A 15042-nucleotide genomic window follows, 5' to 3' on the forward strand; every position below is an offset into this window, starting at 1 on the left:
TTTATTTATTACAGTGCATAAAAATATGTCTGGAAACAACAAAATGGAAAAAAACATGCACCAAACCATATTATGATTAATGAGACACTTGAGCCTGGCAGTTCTTGTAAATATCTGATATACATGACCAAACTAAAGAAAGACACGTACTTGTTTCCTCTTCCATTGTTTATCTCAGTTGAATGATAATCCCAATTTGCATAAATACAAGCTTAAAAATCAGCAAATGTTTACAGTTGATAAGGGATACTCTTCGGTTAGCTAAACCCAGAAGTTACCCAAATATCAAATTTCAGGTTTTATTTCATTTTCCTCTTTTTTTTTTTTTTAAGGGTTTGATCACTTAGGGCAAGGTCTTCTGAAAACAGAATCCCCTAATTCTTAAAAGTTTCAGTAAATATGTTTCTCATCCAGTCGTACTTTGCAACATCTGAAGCCAGGAAATATTGTCAGATTGTCTCTTCTAGCAATTTTGAGTGTTTTGATATCAGTGACAGCACTTATTTAGTATCTGATGCAGCTATGACAGGGAATATTGCTAGCTCTCCTATATTAACTCATGCCTTTCTGCTCTGAAGATTATCTAGCACAGGGGCCAACAACATATGGCCTGCAAAGCTGCAGGATTTGGCACATGGAGCCAGAAGGTTTTGCCTCTGCCTGTCATGCCAGGCTGTAGGTAGCCAGGACTGGGGGTCACCCTAGGGTCAGGAGAAATCAGAAGCCAGGCTATCTGTCTGGGAAACAGAGTCAGAGATACAGAGGGTCAGGCAGAGTGTGAGGTCAGGAGGCTAGCTGGATCAGGTATCCAGGAGGTCAGGCTAGACCCAGGTTGGGTATCCAGAGGATCAGGCAGAGCGCAAGGTCAGGTAACTGGGGAATCCATCGGTCAGTAGCAGCACAAGGCAAGGTTGCACCTTGTTGTCCAGACTTCCCATTCCTGGTCAGGAGTTTATATGGGCAGGGTTAAGAAGTCAGCTGACCTTGGCTGGCCACTCTGGTGGTAGGGACTGAGTGTATGCCTGGGCCCAGATATGTAGATCTGGCCACTTGTGTCTGCCCTGGTGTTATGCTGGGGAGAGGGCAGACCAGGGTGAGCCACCATGCCATGCAGGGCCTGACACTGCCTGTGCCCATGCGGGAGCTGGGCATTAAGGAGCAATGCAGCAGCCAACTATTTGGCTCTAGTGCAGCTTCCTACTGGCTGGAATCTTTGCTTGTGCAGCTGCTGAGTTGGGCGGTGGGGGGGGCGGGCATTGAGACAAAGTAAAAACTTGGTTTCCGGGTGTGTCTTTCCAGTAGCTGGCAGCTGGGCTGCGGTCAGGAGACAGGGAACTTGGAAATGTGGTGGTGGTGCCAGTGCAGCTCCAGCTGCCTTGCTTTAGCATGGGCACAGGCAAAACCCCCTCACTGCTGAAGCCACTAGGCCCATGCCAGACTGGAGCTGGGTTGTTCTAGGCCTTGGCTTAAAAAAGTTGCCACTACCTGATCTAAGAGGATGTAGAATTTATCAGAAGTGGTTCAAATGTTTTATTTGGACCGTGCATGCCAGGATTTGCCTTATTAAATGCAGAAATGTTTCAGCAAGATCCTGCAGTTTAGAGCACCAGCTGCCTTCTCATTGTTTAACAAATCACAGAAGTCGGGTCAGTGCTTGAGTGCATTTAAAAATAAAGTTAACATTTCCTCTTTCAACTTGGGGCAGAGCTTTGCCACTCTAAATACCTTACATCTGTGCATGCTTGCAAAATGAGACTGGTATGTTCAGATTCCATAGTCTTACACAGCCACTGAAATATCATCTTTTTTCAACTTAGTTGAGCAGTTTTTAATTCCCAGCAAATCCCTTTTGCAACAAGAGCTTCCTTATGAGGGAACATGTAAGATGTAATGACATCTGGAGTTTGTTTCTTCACAGTTGAAACAAATCCTTGTACTATGCAACCATAGGGGGACCAAAGCCTGTGCAAACACCTACAATTGGAATCCGTTGTGTCAAGCATTCTGACCACTTGTGTGCTTGTTGAATTCTTTGTGACGGAAGAATTGATATATCTTTTTTCCCTTGGCAACAAAACAAATGAAAGCTGAGAGCTGGTGTTTTCTACTAGCTGTCAAACTTGAACCCAGGGCCTTGCCCTCACCAACACAGTTGTCTTCTCCAGATTGCTACCCTACTGCTGTTTGCAGAGGCTGGAATGGGCCTGCCTGAAGTTCCTAACAGTGCCCAAGACTCCCCGCGCCCCCTGATACCCAGCTGGCTGGCTTCCATCACCTCATCCAAAGTGTCTGGGCAACAGGGCTTTTCTGGATTTAAGACTGCAGCCCTGGTAACTGCTTGCTTTCTGACCTCCTGGTTTCTCAACTTGGTTTGCTTGTGGATTTTGCTCTCTTTTTGATCTCTTGTTTCAATGTGGCTTGCTTGTACTTTGCTTGTCTCTTGACCTGCTCGTTTCCTAAAATTGACTTATCTCTAGACTCAGGGACTCAGTGGCAGGTGTATGAACAGCCCTGGCAGTATCCTCAAGTGAATTGGCCAGGGAGGAAGTTTAATTTCTCCCTCCCTGTCCTGCTAGCACAGACCCAAGCCAAGGTCTGCCTGGTGCTCCCCCTTGTTGGTTTGTACCAAGATACATCAGACTTGATCCCTGATTGATGCCCCTGTCTGGCCTGGCTTGGCTGCTCATGTCTTGGCCCTGATGCTTGTCTGTTGATTCACCCACCTGAAGAGTGAAGGTAGTAGCCATTTTAACAATCTTCCTCATTTTTTTAAATATCCTCTGACATGTCATGTGTACATCTCTTGATGGTACTGTTGGAAAGTGGAATTCATCAGTTTCCTTTTAGCTTGGCTCCCAATCATGACTATTTTTATATGCTAGAAGCAGCAATGTCTTGACTCATGTGGGAGCTTTCATTTGGTTAGCAGTCAATTCTACAGCTGTATCTAACCCCTTGTACTTTGTCAGAATTCTGCCTTTCTCACAAGCCTAAGGACTTTCTTGAGAATTCAATAGTCTTTTAATGTATTCCAAGCTCTTAATATCTAAACTTTTGAGCTTTATAGAGAAATGGCATTTCAACTAACCTGGGGCAATAACCTAATTAGGTACCTTTTCATGGCAGATGCTGCATTCTGTTTTCTCCCCCACGTGGCTAGATAGCTTTTGTTGTGTCGTCTTGGTGTACTTCCTTTCTGTCTGGTTTTAAACCTACTGCTTCAACATGTGCTTGCTTCAGTGTATTGCAGACTGTATTAGCAAATGGCAGATTTAACATATACTGACATGGTTCATGATATCTTTTTTTCATAACGTTAACTAGAATTCATGAGTTGGTACACTAAATTATCACAAATACAAACAATGTTTTGGTACACTAAATAGATTAATAAAAGAAACTACACTTTCAACAAATGTATCAACTGTCTGTAGTTAGTAATATCAGAGAATAAATATTGTTAAGAATGTATTGTATTTAAAAGCTTGTCTAAGTCTAGCCCACCCATTCTGTTGTTTTTTTAATAAAATATATTGTCCACAAAATGTTTTGCCTCTGATTATTTTTATTTCGGAGACTTCTTACTACAAGGTAAGACACTTTCCCCCCTCAATGGCTCCATTTTTCTGAGTCAATTGAAGTACCTTGTTTTACTTTTGTAGGGTTTCTTTGGTACAAACAACTTTTGATTCAGTATAGATGAAGCTTTCATATGATCCCATTCAATAATTAGAGGCATGAGAAGTTTTGAAAGCCACTGAATCTCTTCATGTCTGTACAAAGCAGATGATAGGAAGAAGAAAAGAGGAAAAGGCTAAATAAAAGCCTAAGTAATATACTTTCTTGAATGATGAAGATTTGCACTATAAAGTCATTATACAGAAATACAACCAAAGGTTGACTAGGCATGTTTTGTTAGCAGGAAGAACCCTATCCTGATATTTTAAAGTGGTTGAAGAAAAACTTAAAAGCCCATTTATTCAAAATGGGGATAGTGGAAACCATGGTTCTTAATCACAATGAATGTTTGAGAGACTTTTTGAAAAGTGGTATGCAACGATAGTAGACTTATTTTCTATTAAGCAAGGGCAAGCTGTAGTATTCTTGCAGCTTGTAAATTACATGAGTGTTCATTGGGACTGTATATTGTAACCTGCACATCAAAAAAACCCTCCTAAACAATGCTATGATGAATGTGCTGGCTTGGTTTCGCATCCCATAAGAAGGAACACAGCACTATGCATACTCATTTGAATAGATACCCAAGGAAAATTGTTAAATAGATGCCTTACAAGAGGCTGTTGAAAAAAATTATCTAAGCACAATGCTTTAAGCACATTAGCAATCATTTGTGTTCTCTTCTGTTTTTAAGAGGATTAGCTTTAATTTGTGAGAAGTATCTTGTGTTGTGTTCCCATTGGGGAAAGTATAATGGAGGCAACAAAAAAAATCCTGAAATGAACTTGAATTGATGGTCTTTTGGCAGATTTGAATGAAAACAGCAGGGATCGTAGCTCCTTCTGAGATCATGAAGCCTGTCAAGTTTCAAGGAGATTGAGGTGCAGTTTCCCAGAAACCCCTGCACCTAAGTCTTGAAAGCAAAACTTGTGTCACTTGTAAGTGTGAAGGCAAAGTGGGGGGTGAAAACTGCAGGCATGGTAGCCCCTGCTGAGGCCATGAAGCCTGCCAGGTTTCAAGGAAGTAGGTGCAGGGGTTTCTGGGAAACTGCACCTCAAGCTGCTGACAAGCAAAACTTGTGATAAGACTAAACTTGTGCTTGTGTACTGAAAAACTCTGTGTGTGTGTGTGTGTGTGTGTGTGTGTGTGTGTGTGTGTGTGTGTGTGTGTGTGTGTTAAGGCATGACCTCACTGGCACTGGGGCCTCTACATGACACAGTAGTGTGCCCCAATGAGGTCTCCTCCTCCCCTACAGCCTCAGGCCAGTCCACCACTTTAAATGACAACAGGTAGTAACTTAGTAAGCAGCACAGAAGCACCAACAACATCTCAGGCAGCCAAACAGTCACAGTTAATATCAGAGCAATCCTTCCTCCTCTACCCCCTCTCTCTCCTTACTTTCTGTTTCCCTGCAGGCAAGCTCAGCTTCAGCTTCAAAACTCAAAACATTTTGAAAGTTTCTCCCGTTTCTCAAAATGTTTCGCAAAGTTACTCCCATTGTGTTTCAAGTCTGTTTCGAAGCCATGCGTTTTGTTTCGATTTCGCTGTTTCAAGCTCAAAACCAGTTGAAACAAAACAGCCAGTGAAATTTTGCACAGTTCTAGTCAGCAATAGAAATTCAATTGCTTTTAAACAGACTGGGTGGCAATAGACTGAAATGTCAATCTCCTTGAGCCTGGGTAAGGCAGAAAAGACTTTGCACTAATTCTACAGCTTCTTCTGAGAAGTAGTTTCTTACAATACACAGAACTAATGCAAATATTGAAATTTTCATAACTCATTCAGGCAAACTAGTTCTCTTGTTTTCCAAAGCTAACACTCTTTGGCAGTACACACCTTCTTTGTATTAGCCACTAATGCTGCATATATAGTAATTCTAGTAACCAGTAATTTGAATGTTCTTCTGTATTAAATGTTGTTTCAATCTACTGTCAGACTTGCAGGGTTAAAATCTCTCTGCTTCACTCATTCCCTAGCTGAGAGGAAGAGTAGAATTATGCATTCAAAATGAGGCACCACTGTACAAGGAACCATGTGTTAGACATGGTTTAAGACACAGAGCACCCCCCATGCACCAAGTATTCTCAGATGGGGACAGTGCGTTGATACTCGCCATAATCAATTGGAAATAGAGGCTCATTTTTATTTTATTAAAGTATGGACAAAATCTGGGTATAAAAAGTCTCCAAAGCACTTTATATCCAAATAAACAATGATTTATCACATCTGAAAATGTTTCCCAGCAATGTTAATGACTGTTTTTTGTTTATAAACGATATCTTCTGAAACCTTTGAGGTTTGGAGTCATGCATGCCAACCTTGCATGAGTGTGCAACCAGCTTAGCCTAGACTATCTGTAACAGAGAGCCTGGGACTCCCTGTTACTTTAAGGAGAGAGACTGCAGCTGATAGAGCTCAGGCAGTCAAACTCAGACCACCTACCAGAGCAGGGGCAGGCTTAATGTCTAGTTGGTAGCTGGCCTGAAATGGAGTGCTCCAGGGCTCAGTTCTGGATCTGGTTTTGTTCAATATCTTGATCAATGTCCTGGAAGATGGCATAGAGTACACCCTCAGCCAGTTTGCAGATGGTGCCAAGTTGGAGGGGTGGGGCAGGGGGAGTAGTAGATATGTGGGAGGGTATGGTTAGGATTCAGAGAGACCTAGACAAATTGGATCAAAAGAAATCTCATGAGGCTGAACAAGAACAAATGCAAAGTCCTGCACTTGGGCTGAAACAATCCCATGCACCGACAGGCTGGGGACTGACTGGCTAAGCAGCAGCTCTGCAGAAAAGGACCTGGGGGTTACAGTGGACAATAAGATGAATATGAACCAACAGTGTGTCCTTATTTCCAAGAAGGCTAATGGTATACTGGGCTACATTGGTAGGAGTGTTACCAGCAGATCAAGGGAAGTGATTCTTTCCTTCTGTTCAGCATTGGTGATGCCACATCTGGAGTGTGCCAAAACCTGGATTGTGTCCAGTTTTTGGCCCCCCACTACTGAGAATGTGGACAAATTGGAGAGAATCCATCTTAGGCAATAAAATGGTTTGGGGGCTAGGGCACATGACTTCTGAGGAGAGGCTGAGAGAAATGGGATTAAATAATCCAGAAAAGAGAGGAGTGAGGGGTGATTTAATATCTGAAGGGCGGTCCCAAAAATGATGGTGCTCAACTGTTCTCAGTGGTGGCAAATAACAGAAAAAGGAGCAATGGTCTCAAGTTGCAGCGAGGGAAGTTTAGGTTAGATATTAGGAAAAACTTTGTCACTAGAAGGGTAGTAAAACACTTGAAGAGGTTACCCAGAGGGGTTGTGGAATCTCCATTCTTGACCTGAACATAGAACAGCTATTGCCACCCAAGAACTCTTGTGGTATAACATTGGTATCACTGCTCTCAGCAAGATCAGATGTGTAGATGAAAGCCATTTTAGGGAGGAGGAAGATGGCTGTATGTTCTTCTGGAAAGGGAAACCTGCAAACAACAGGTGGTTGTTTCACCATGTTGGTTTCACCATTAAGAACCAGATTGTCAGCCAAATGGCTGAATTCCCTGTTGAGATTAATGTGTGCCTTATGACTCCGCCTCCAAATGACCAACAATTAATTTGCTACTGGCATTGATGCATATGCTCCAACATTCAATGCTGAGGAAGAAAAGAAAGAACAGTTTTATGCTGACCTTGATGAAAACCTGACTGTCATCCCAAAAGAGGATAAGATGATCCTCCTTGAAGATTTCAATGAGAGAGTTGGCCAGGACTGTAACATGGAGGGATACCATCGAGAAGGAAGTAGCTGCATAGCTAGTCCAGTGTCATCCTCTTACTCAGTAAATGTACAGAACATGATCTTGTCATTACTAACATTATCTTTAGATAATGTGAGGGTACAAAACAACTTAGTAACACCCCCACTTGAAACAATGACACCCCCTCGACCAAGTTATTGTAAGCGCTCATGATCTAAAAGACATTCACATCATGTATGTTATGAGAGGATCCAATAACTGCTGGACAAATCATCACTTAGTGAGATCAATCATGTCCATTAGGGTTGCATTGAAACATCAAAAGCAACCCAAATCAGTGCAAAGAAAGTACATCAAATGCCTTCAGACCCCTAGACATCATGAAGTCTTCCAAATACATCTCAGCAAGAAACCTGCAGATCTTAGGATTGAAAATGATAACACTTGTGTTGAGGAAGACTGGCAAGCTCTGAGCAGAACATCCATGAGATTTGCATGGAATCAATTGGTGTTATCACCCAGTGCCATTGGGACTGGTTTGATAAATTGTGCTGAGATCAAAGCCCTTCTCAATTGGCAAAACCATCCTAAGTTCAGTCAGAAGCAGGGAACTTTTTGACAGCTTAAAGCTGAAGCCCAGAGGAAGATTTAAGAAATCAAAAACAAATGGTGGGAAGAGAAGGTGAAAGAAATCCAGTAATTTTGTTGCCAATCATGACATGCAGAGCTTCTTCAGTGCAAAGCTGTGTATGGATGTAACAGGGAACCCTAGCCCTTTTACTAGGAAACAGAGTGACCCCTTTAAGGCTAGAGTCTTCAGAGTGCAGCCTGCCACCAGAGCAGGGGGTAAAGGGTAACCCTGCAAGCTGATCAGCTGACGAGGGACTGTCACATGACTGCGAGAGAGCTCAGGCCAGAGCTATATAAGCTCTGGGCTGAGCTAGCCAGAAAAGCCAGCCCAGGCTGTGGCAGAGGGTGGTGCCTGAAGGCCACAGGAAGCTGGACACCCACGCTGACCTCGGGGGGGTGGTCCCCCCGCAGCCGATCTCACTCACCAAAAAGCAGCTGTGCCACTTCCGGAAATCCCGGGGCCAATTTCGGAAGCAAATGGGGAACGCGGCTTGACAGGAGGTGCACCAGCGCTCTCAGGGACTGCACGTGTACCCACTACGCATCACCACTGGGGAAAAGGAAGCAAACACAGGCTGAAAATCAGGAAAAAGAAACCTGATAAAGAGGGAGGTGAGTTGGAGTCAGAGCTGGAGAGCAGCTTCCCACTGCTAACACTGTTGTGCTCCAGCCCAGAGTGGGAAGTAGGAAAACGGAAGGGTTCCTGAATGCAAAAGCTATCATACAGCTTGCAAAAGCAACAGGCATGTGAATGAGTGGGAGGAGGGCGGAGTCAACAGTGATAAGCAGCAGCACGGATAAGCCTTAAAGGGACAGGTGTACTCAGTTTAAAGCAAGCACAATGGAACTGATTATACCATTCGTTAATGTCAGAAGCGTCTTAACAAGAAAAAGATGAGAAAAGATTGCACCTTCATTGAAACAAGTAGGACAGACATAATATGCCTTCAAGAGTGTGGTATACAAGGGGAGAAGGATTATATATGCTTTGAGAAAATGAGATTGGAACTGTCTTGGTGGTCAGGGACAAACGAGGACAAATGGTTGTATAATAGAAGCAGGTGACGGACTAGGGGAAGGAGGGGACAGAACATTAGACAGTTTGTCTAGATTGTTAACACAAATAATGAGGTGTCAACTAGATGTGTGCGCAGGGGAGAGCTTTCACTAGAGCAGACCCCCATGGGAAGAAGCTATCAAGAATTGATTTTTGTGTTTATATCCAAAGAAATAGAGTTAAGAAAGAAAACTTAAGGATGGCATTTGGTGACCACCAGATGCTGAAGGCAGAAATGAGTCTTGGTAGCAGCCCTATATGAGGAAATGGAGTGTGGAAGTTAAATGTACAACTATTACAAGGTGCAGAGGTGTCAAGTGTCTACAGAACAATATGAAGGGTGGAAAACACTGAAGAAATATTTTAAGAGTACTAAAGAACGGTGGACGATGGTGAAGAAAAGGACAAGAGATTTTTTTTCAAGAAAGCAGGCCGAAGAAACACAGGGATAAAAACTTAAAGAACTGAGAGAGCTGCAAAGAAAGATGCAGGAGCTGCTAAAGGAAGCAGTAGAAGGAAGGCAGGTATGGGAGGAACTGGAAGAAACAAAGCAGGAGCTGGAAAGATACTTTTTCTTTCATCTTGCTTTTAAACTATTTTTAGCACAAGCACCTTGAGTGAAAGGAAATGAAGAATGGTCCTGATACTTTTCAGTCAGAGGAAGAAAGTGAAGAGACAGCTAAAAGTAGTACAGATAGAAGATGGGGCCTGAGTGGAAAAGCAGGAGGAGGTGCTGGAAGTGATGAGGACAGTCTATGAAGAACTATACCAGAAGAAGGAAATAGAAAGAAAATGAAGAATTTTCTGGAAGAGATTCAATAAAAAGTAGAGGAAGAAGTGATACAGAAGATGAAAGAAAAGATAACTTTAACGGGAAGTGGAGGAGTGCTTAAAATTTTTTAAAACAGGAAAATCTCATGGATTCCCCATGGAATTTTATGTGAAATTCTGGCTATGGCTAGGAACAGATATAACAGAGGTTTTGGAAGAAATAGTGGAAAAAGGAGAAGCAGGGAAGGCTTTTACAAGTGGAATAATAATTATTATTCAAGAAAAGGAAGAAAGCTTCTGAAGAACTGGAGACCAGTTATTCTGCTAAATATAGACTACAAGTTGTTGGCAAAGATGGTGGCTTTGAGGATATGGAAGAACCTGAGAAAAGTAATACACGAAGATCAAACCTGCGCAGTCACAGGCAGGGGGATTTCTGACTCAATTTGGCTGGTAAGGGATACATTAGCACACATTCAGAAGAGGAAATTAAATATGGTAATAGCAAATTTGGAGAAGCATATGATAGAGTGGATCGTGATTTTTATATTTGAAGTGTTAAGGAAAATGGGTTTCCCAGAGAAATTGATAGGATGGATAAGAATGTTATGTAGATAGGCGCAGAGGCGACTTGAGCAGGGTGCAGGGCCTGGGGCAAATCAGCCTGTGTGGGGCCCTGCTGCTGGACATGAGGAAGGAGCTGGGGGGGGCGGGGGGAAGGAGGGAGGAGTGGCTGGAGGTACCAGATTCGGCAGCGGTGGGGAGGGGAGGTGGTGAGCGGCCAGATGCGAAGCTGGCAGCAGCACAGAGGTCGCTGCAGCTGCTCACTTCGGCTCCGTGGGGATCCCTAAGCATGGAGCCCAGGGCGGTTGCCCCAATTCACGCCCCCAGGGATGGCTCTGGATAGGTGGAAAGCCAAGTGCTAATAAATGGACATCTGAGAAGACCCTTTAAAATCCAAACAGGTCAAACCAAGGGCGCCTATTGTCACCAATGTTGTTCATATGTGCAGTGGAGCCTCTGACATACAATTTTGTCTCTCCTTATTTTTTAAGTGGGACAATGATACTGGGAGGGGGAGAGGTAAAGTGTGCACTCTGTATGGATGACATCAATGTAGTGGTCTGTGACAAATTATCAATTGAAAGGATACTAAAACATACAACAGACCATGATGAAGTGACTGAGGCTAAATTAAGCAAAACTAAAAGCATTCTAATGGGAGCGGGAAACTGAAAGGACCTAGAGAAACTTGGACTACAAGTAGGGAAGGGGGAGATCAAAGTTTTAGGTTTCCCAGTTGAGGCAAGGATATGGAAATAAAGCATGGGAGTTGGACGTTCCAAGGAATTAATGAAGAACTGGGGCTTTACCATTGTTTCAACCACCTGTGACTGCAACACAGAGCCTCAGACTATGCAAAATCTCTGCAATGCCCGCTGCTCTAAGGCACATGTACAATGAAAAATCTTGCAAAGTACAATAAATGAGCACAAGCATGTGTGACAAAATGGTCAAATGTGTTGTAGAGTAGTGAGAAGAAAATTTATTATGTAGTTGGATTTGTTAGATGAAGTTCTGGTAAATAAATGTTGCTTTAATACGTGAAGTTTTGTAAATGCAGAGTGATAAATGTGTTCCTATAAAATAAAAATAAATGTTTCCATCAGCATACTTACTTGATTTGGGTCACATGTTTTATAATCATGCTCATGCCTGTAAAACCATCCATTTTACAATTGGTTTCCCCTGCTGAGCGCAGGCTTGTTTTTGGCAGTAATTTAATGATAGATAATGCATTTAGTGAGATTTCCTTTTACGTGATTGCAAGGTGAGGTTTTTTTTTCCCCTTGCACCAACTAGAGGAAAAAACCTTGTCTTGTATTCAAATAAATACAGTAGTCTGACTCGAGACCCTCTCCCCCCACCCCTGAAGATATGGGATTTCCTACTAAAGTCAATGATTCAAATAGCTTGACTGTACAATATTCAGTCCTTGATTAATGTTAAATTAAACTTTATTTATCTTGCAATTCATCAACACTGGAAGTTGTACTGATGTTATTACCATGCCAAAGATTCTCCCAGATTCTTCTAACCTCCTCATTTCAGAATTGGAAAACATCTTTAGCTATCAGTCACAGGATAAAAGAGCATGAATTCACAACACTGTCTGTTTCATTTGGGGTTTTTTGGGGGTTTTTTTTGTATGACTGCAATAACATGAAAAGAATGTTAAGATTACACTGTCACACAATAACATTTTGATACACCAAATATTATGGCTGTCTAGAGAATACTAGTTTGTTTTTGTTATGCATATGTAGCAAGAGACAACCTTAAGTTATATAGTTACATATTTTTTCCATGGGATGCACTGTAGTCATTGAATGAGCATCTCCTAAACATATTTATCAATATATTATCCTCATTGTTAAAATGTATCCCTACTTATTTACTTAACTGTTCAAAATTATGAATTCTCTCACGAGCATTTCTACACTGTTCAGCAGTCAAATATTAAGAGTGCTTTGCAAACCTTAATTTACTTTTACTTCACTCTTGTAAGGGGATGTTTATATTCCCATTTTACAGAATGGAAATTGAGGTACAAAGAGACTGAGATCTAAAGTGTGCTCTCACGTTTTTAGTTTCAGACAACCAGGGCTGTTTTTTCCCCCTTTGACATTAGGTAGCATTTTATGTTCAAAGCACAATTCCTACTAGCCTCAGCTACACTTTTGAGTGCTCAGTATTTCTGTGGTATTGGAGTGATGCTGTATAATTAAGGAAATATATGGAAGACAAGGATTTTTTTTCTTTTTATTGGATCAGCTGTGTAGTTGAGAGGTCATTAGACCAAACTTTTTGGCACACAATGCTCTTTTCAGTCCTGGGAAAGAAGCAGATAGAGTTTGAGCTAATAACAGATGGGACAATTCACTGTCCCACTGTCTCTGTCTCCGTTCTACAGGTCACCCTAAACAGTCTGCCAGTAACTTCTACAGGATGGCACTAGGCCATCTTGGTGGCAGTGGTCTGGTTGCATGGGCTGAAGGATAAATATGTGTATGGCATCTGTATATTGCTGGCACTTGAAGCCAGCCATCTGGCCAGTTAACCTAGTAGCTTCATGGAGATGGTGTCCTGAATAGTCCTTTGGTCCACCTATGCCTCACCCTATAGCAAGGTAAGTTCCAGAGCAAAAATTGCTGGGGAGAAGAGCTGCCTGCCCTCTGGCCTCTTTAAGCGATGTCTGAACTAATGTGGCTGTTGGAAGGCTGCACCGATTTCTTAGGAACTTGAAACAACAGCAACAAAGATTGAGTAAATCTAGGGACTCTCCCTCAAGAGCAAATGAGAGAGGAATGTTTGGGGCATGGTCAGCCAGAATTCCTCCATGCCACACATTAATGGAGAGTGATGCCCACCCTGCCATCCATGTGCTCCAGATCTCTTCTCTCAGTGCCTCCACAAGGTGAGCAGTGCTGGCCACTGTGGAATCTGATGGCAGGTTTAATTCTGTTCTTCCGTTAATTCTTGTTCTTCTGTTAAAGAAAAAAAGAGAAGGGAGAACATCTAAGAAGTCCCAGGATCTGACAAGTCGGTCCTATGAGCCAAAAGTCCCTTTCAAGTAAAATCTTAGAGCTCAATCCTCAGGTAAATAAATCAGTGTAGACCCCTCTTGAAATTAGTGGAAAGATTCCCTCCCACAACCTTTGTGGGAACTGGAGCAGGTACTAGGTGAATATTTCTCCTTTTATGGAAACCATTGGGAGTTTCCCAGAGCTAGTGCCTCAAACCCAAGTCTGATACAGTGTGCCCAGGCTTGAAGGCCTAGCTAGAGTAAAGGGGTGGAGGCTAAGGAGGCTGAAGCCCAACAGGAAAACATCATAACTATAATACCTGCGAGGCTTGGGGTGCAGTGTAGGGGAGGATTTGGAACCATGCAATTAGACCCTGAGGCTGTAGGTGCCCTGCAGAGCACAGTTGATCAGAGAGGCCCAGTGAAGAGACTGAGGACCAGTGGGGTGCTGGGGAACCTAGCAGGGGCTCAGTTGAACTGGGGCTATGTGAAGGCCTGTGGACAGCCTCTCTATTATTATTATTATTATTATTATTATTATTATTATATTTCCGGATGAGAAATGGCATGGCAGATGAGAAGGAAAGGCACCCTAAGGGCAGCATGGTCGCAGACCCACCAGGGGGTATCATGGCTGTCCCTGGGACCCTGATGTGCTGCACCACCACACAAGCGCACAGTGCCCAGGGGCAGGAAGCAGCTGGCACAGGCCCCAGGGGGTCAGGCCAGGGTCTGGAGGTCAAACAGGGACTGCTGAAAAGCCATCCCTTCCATGTGGCTGCTCGGAGTCCCAGCCATGTTGCTCTGACTCAGGCCAGAGACTGACCCCCTGCAGGTCTGTGTCTACCTGTGTGCTATGGCACAGTAGCTAATGTGCAGTTAATCTACTACCTGTATTTACAGCTAGTAGAAAACTGCATTAGCTTATTTTCCTGCACAGTAGCTGCTGCGCATGGTTACATAGTGATGCTTTACTGTGCAGTAGATTAGACTACTGTGCAGTAACGCATCTTGTGTAGATGAACCCTGTTTTCCACAAAACCTTTGTGATACGACAGATATATTGAATTTGTACCAGGAATGTGCAGTCTAAGAACAAATGTCAGGTAGGCCAGGAAAATCACTTGGTTAATAATCCAGTCTGCACTGCAGCATCACAGAAGCCGTCCAGATATTTCTTCAAATCAGCCTCAGAGGGAATGTCTATTCATGACCCTGTGGCACCGTTGCTACTGTGCCGTCTTGAGTACTTCTTTGTGGAAGCAGTAGCCCGTACTGCACCATCTGCGCAGCGCACGGTTATTTTTAGCCACTACTTTGCTGTAACGATGAGTTATACCGAGGGAGCGCATTGCCAATTCTACAGCACCATAGTATGTTGCTACAACGACCTAGCATCTCATGTAGATGCACTCACAGGCCGTGTCCAGATGAGCACACACGTGCCTGTTGCCCGGCCTCAAACCCCTTTGAGGCGGGGCAACAGGCACGTGCAGGAACAAAAAAATGTTCCCCACACTGCAAACTTGCAACAAGGCGGAGAAAATTAGTCCCCTAGATAGCCAGGG

The sequence above is a fragment of the Alligator sinensis genome, unplaced genomic scaffold (genome assembly GCF_000455745.1).
Source record: "Alligator sinensis unplaced genomic scaffold, ASM45574v1 scaffold1159_1, whole genome shotgun sequence".
Classification (NCBI taxonomy): Eukaryota; Metazoa; Chordata; order Crocodylia; family Alligatoridae; genus Alligator; species Alligator sinensis.